The sequence below is a fragment of the Petaurus breviceps genome, unplaced genomic scaffold (genome assembly GCF_028583685.1).
Source record: "Petaurus breviceps papuanus isolate PSGF00001 unplaced genomic scaffold, PetGlider_PUasm1.0 419, whole genome shotgun sequence".
Lineage (NCBI taxonomy): Eukaryota > Metazoa > Chordata > Mammalia > Diprotodontia > Petauridae > Petaurus > Petaurus breviceps.
This window is the reverse complement of record NW_027186324.1, coordinates 1,623,869-1,628,934: the sequence shown is the minus strand read 5'-3', so window position 1 is coordinate 1,628,934 and position 5,066 is coordinate 1,623,869.

Sequence of the window (5,066 nt, the reverse complement as noted above, 5' to 3'; positions counted from 1 at the left end):
CTGTAGTTCCAATTTTTCTCCAGAATGTTTGGAGTAGTGCTCAACTCCACCAACAATGCATTAGTGTCCCAATTTTGCAACATTACCTCCAGCATTTGTTATTTTCTTTTGAGGAAGTCTGATAGATGTGAGGTAGTATCTCGTAGTATCTCAATGCTATTTAATTTTAGTCTCTCTAATCAGTATTTACTTAGAGCATTTTTTCAAGTGACTTGATAGCTTGGGCTCAGTTTCAGTTGTGTCCTACTCTTTATGACCCTCTTTGGAGTTTTCTTGGCAAACATACTGGAAGGTTTTCCATTGTCTTCTATAGCTCATTTTACAGGTGAGGAAACTGAGGAAAACTGGGTTAAAGTGACTTGCCGAGGATCACAGCTGGGAAGTGTCTGAGAACAGATTTGAACTCAGGAAGATGAGTGTTCATAACTCCATGCCCAGTGCTCTATCCACTATGGCACCTGGAAATGGCTCTTTTTTTTTTAATTTGGCTTGGTTCCTGATACATTTGAGAAATGATCCCTCTATTAGTGAAACTTCCTGCAAATTCCCCCACCTTCCTCCCTCTCCCCCAGTTTCCTGTTTTTCTTCTATTTTTAGCTGGATTAGTTTGTGTGAAAGCTTTTAAATTTCATGTAATTAAAATGATCTACTTTGTGTCCTGTATCATCTCTATATCTTGTTAGTCACATACTCTTCTCTTGTCATAAATCAGCTAGGTACATTTTCCCATGTTTCTCTAATTTACCTATGATATTTACCTTTTTGTTAAAATCATTTATCCCTTTTGACTTTATCTTTATCACACTGTGATATGTTGATCTATATCTAGTTTCGTCAAACTTCTTTCCAGTTTTCCTAGCAATTTTTGTCATAAATTCAGTTCTTAGCCTCAAAGCTTGGACTTTAGGGTTTATCAAAAACACTGGATTACAATTGTTATTTACTATGTATATTGTATACTTGTAGGCATCTGGGTGGCTCCCTGGATAGAACTCTAGGAGATAAATAAAGGGTTTTTGTTGTTTTTGTTAATGATATGGTCAATCATGCTAACAGTTTTCCTAATATCAAACCAGCCCTGAATTCCTGGTATAGGAATTCCACCTAGTTATACTAGATGATCTTCATCATGTATTTCAGTAATCTCCTTGGTAATATTGTATTTAAGATTTTTGTATCAATATTCATTAAGGCAATTGAGCTATACTTTTATTTTTTCTGTTTTTTCTCTCTACGGTTTAGATATTACAGTAATATTTTCATCATTAAAGGAATTTGGTAGTACTCTTTCTTCACCTTTTTTTTTTTCAAATAATTTATCTAGTATTAGGATGATCTATTCCTTAAATGTTTGGTTGAATTAACTTCTGAATCTCTCTGGTACTGGGAATTTTTTTTCCTTGGGGAGCTCATTTATGGCTTGTTCAATTTCTTTTTCTAAAATAGGGTTATCTAAATGTCTTATTTCCTCTTCTTTAAACAGGTTCATTTACATTTTGGTAGATATTCATATATTGCACTCAAATTGTCATTTTTACTGGCATATAATTGGGCAAAATAACTCCTAAAAATTGCTTTGATTTTATCTTGATTTTGTCTATTGGTGGCACATTCACTTTCACCCTTTTCATTTTTAATACTAGTAATTTAGGTTTCGTCTTTCTTTCTAAAATTCAAATAAAGCAATGGCTTGTCTATTCTGTTGCTTTCCCCCCATAAAACCAACTGCTAACTTTATTTATTAGTTCATTTTTTTTACTTTTGATTTTAATAATCTCTCTTCAATTTTCAAGATTTCTATTTTGGTATTTAGTAGGAGATTTTTAACTTGTTCTTTTCTTAGTTTTTTTTTTTTTTAATTTCAGTTGCATACCCAATTCATTGATATGCTCTTTCTTTCCTTTATTGCTGTACATATTCAGAGATATAAATTTTTCCCCAGATTTCTGTAATGTTAATGGTATAGGAAGATCTTCCCCACCCATTGATAGGCCTACCACATGGAGTTTGTGATCACATGGAGCCCACTGTGGAAGGAGCTTGCCCAAGGAGGAGAGAGCAGAGAGAGAGAAGCAAGTTGTGGAAGGAGGAATTTGTCTAGGGAAACGTATTTTTGTGGGGAGGCCTAACAGAAAGAAGGTTTAAGTCCTCCTTGCATTAGTGATGAGCCCCCTGTTAAATCTTACCTCCTGGTATTCTAATGATGTTCCAAATAAATGGTTTTGCCTTTGAGGAAGAGAATTTATTATATTTTGTGAATCTACCCTGGAAATATGCATGTTAAATTCATAGCGGCTGCTATGGGTATCACATTACCATTTGTCCAATTGTACTCTTTAAGTCATTGTTTTCTTCAGGAGATCTTTGTATCTCCTTTTCCATTGGGTTAATTTTACTTTTTTAAGCAATTTTTGAGTCTTTTATGATAATTCTCTTGCATTATTCTCATTTCTTTTCCCAATTTTTCTTCTACCTCTCTTATATGATTTTTAAACCCCCCTTTGATATTCCATAAGTGTTTTTTTTTTTAAAGCAATCAGGGTTAAGTAATTTGCTCAAGGTTACATGGCCAGTTGTGTGCGCGTGTGTATGTGTGTGTGTGTGTGAGTGTGGGTGTGGGTGTTAAGTATCTGAGGCTGGGACTGATCCTGGGTCCTCCCAACTCCAGGGTCGGTGCCAAAAATTGGACCATAAGTTCTTTCTCGGCTTGAGATCACTTCCCATTTTTCTTTGGGGTTTTGCCCACAGGTGTGTTGACATTGTTGTCCTTTCTTAGTTTGTGTCTTGGTCTTCCCTGTCACCACAATTATTCTCTATGGTCAGATTCTTTTTTTGTTGTTGTTTTTTATTGTTCATCTTTTTGGGGGCCTTTTCCCTTTCATTTAAATTTGATCTCTGCTCTCAGGTTGGAAGGTGCTTTGTTTTAGGCTTCTCACTTTTTGTTATTGTTGTTCCTGTTTTTTATTAGTGAAGTAATTGGCATTAAGTAACTTGCCCAGGGTCAGACAGCTAAGTGTCTGAGGCTGGATTTGAACTTGGGTCCCCCTGACTCCAGGGCTAGTACTCTATTCACTGCACCACATAGCAGCTGCCTGTGCTTCAGGCTCCTTGTGCCAGTGGTTGCAGTCCTTGACTGTTTTCCTGGCACTGCACTGAGGTTGCCCTGAGGCCTTTGGGGAACCCTAATGTCTGCTGCTGTGTTGAGGGGGTAGTGGCTGGTGCTTGTAGTGATCTGGAAGCTTGCCTGATGCTGAGTTGGGGTCCTTGTGGAGGTGTCTGAAGCATGCTGAGACCCAGTGGGGCTTTTCTGTGTCTTCCAGGTGCTACACAGAAGCCCGTGAAGGTCTAGCTATTTAAGGGGGCCTGTTTGCCCTGGGCTATGCTGAAACATCTGACCTACTTTCTAGTCAAGCTGAAGGATGCCTGTTTGCCCAGAGCCATGCTAAACTTGTGGAGTTTTGGGCAGCTAGGGTATGCCTGCTTGCCTGGGGCGACACTGAAGCACTCTGTGGTTCTCAGAGCTGGAGGCTGTTGGTTCCTTTCCTATACTCAGACTTTTGGGGGTCTCAGTGTTGGAGTTTACCTGCTCCAGCACCCTGGGGCTCAGGATCTCCCACTAGTTCGTTGAGGTAGGGTTTGCTGCTGATTTGCTGGGATGCTTCTTGTCCTGGACTGCGCTTCCCTTTTATCTAGGTGAGAAGGACTTTTCTTTCTAATCCTCCGAGTCTTCTAGGCTAAAAGACTCCTCTACCCTGGCTTTCTGCTGGCTGCACTCTTCCAGGCTTCGTTCTGGGGCACTATTTTCCAGTTGTTTGGAGGTAAATATGTGAGAATGACAGCAATTCACTTCTTACTCTGCCATCTTGTCTCCTGGAAGTCCTTTCTCCCTATGTCTACTATCCTTGAAGGATGTTAAGTGTACTGGTGGGACAGTATGCCTTTGGTTTAGGGGAAGAATATTTTGCAAGAATTGGTCTTGCAATAAATACCTTTGTTTAAAGTTACTTAGATGTTAATGGAAAGCACACTTGTGGGAAATTAAGAGCTTCAGTTTAAGTGTGGCTTCCCACAATGTTTCATCTAGAACCCAAAGCAGCAGCAGTACTTCTGAGGTACTCTGAATTGTCCGTGTGAGTTGTGGGAGTAAGACCAGAGTGGATTGGTCTGCAGGCTTGTTTCAGATTTATTTGGGTGTTCTTTGCATTTTCTGGGATCCAGATCCATCTAATTTGCATTTTTTAATATTCTAGTTCTTTAGGGATGCAGTAGAGGAAAATGATTGGTTTTTGTTCATTGTTACAGTCAGTCAGTTTTCCAGTGTGTTGTTAGATCAATTCCTTTAAGATACATTTTCTGGTTTAAGTTCTTGCATACTAATGACAGTTGCATGACTGTATCCATTAAAAGTCCGGAGATTGATGTAAGTCATATGGATGTTGAATCCTAAGAGCACTGGAGCACAGCAATGTACATGGTGCCACATAACTCGAGACAAAAATATTGACAGAATTTTGGGAGGTATCATTAATACTTGAAATAAATGTGAAGTACTCATTTAGCAACATAAGAAAGAAAAAATGAATTACCTGTGAATGTGAACCCTTCTTAAATTCTTCATAAGACAGGAATTTCAGAAATTATTTGGAACCTGTCCTCTAACAGAGAGTGAGACAATACTGCATAAGATTAAAACTATTCTTCACGAAGAAGTATATGGAGACAGATCAAGATTGGCCTAGAAGGAAAAACCATCTGAAATAGCAATATCAACTTCAAGTACTGATAGGCTTCCACATTCTACAGTCCACCGTATTGTAACACATTGCAACCAAAGACCAAGACTGGGACTTTTCGTAGTAAAGGATTTATATGCCCCCTGAGGAATAATTATGGGATATTTATGTCAGAAACATAGCCAAGGTAGCTGAAGTGGCAGAAAGAGGTCTATTGTTAGAAAGTGGTAAAGGCACTGCTATTTAAATTATACAGGGTATGAAGGCTGAAAAGACATGGTAAGTATGTTTACAAAGATTTGAAAGGCAGTTTGGTGGTGGTAGGACACCACA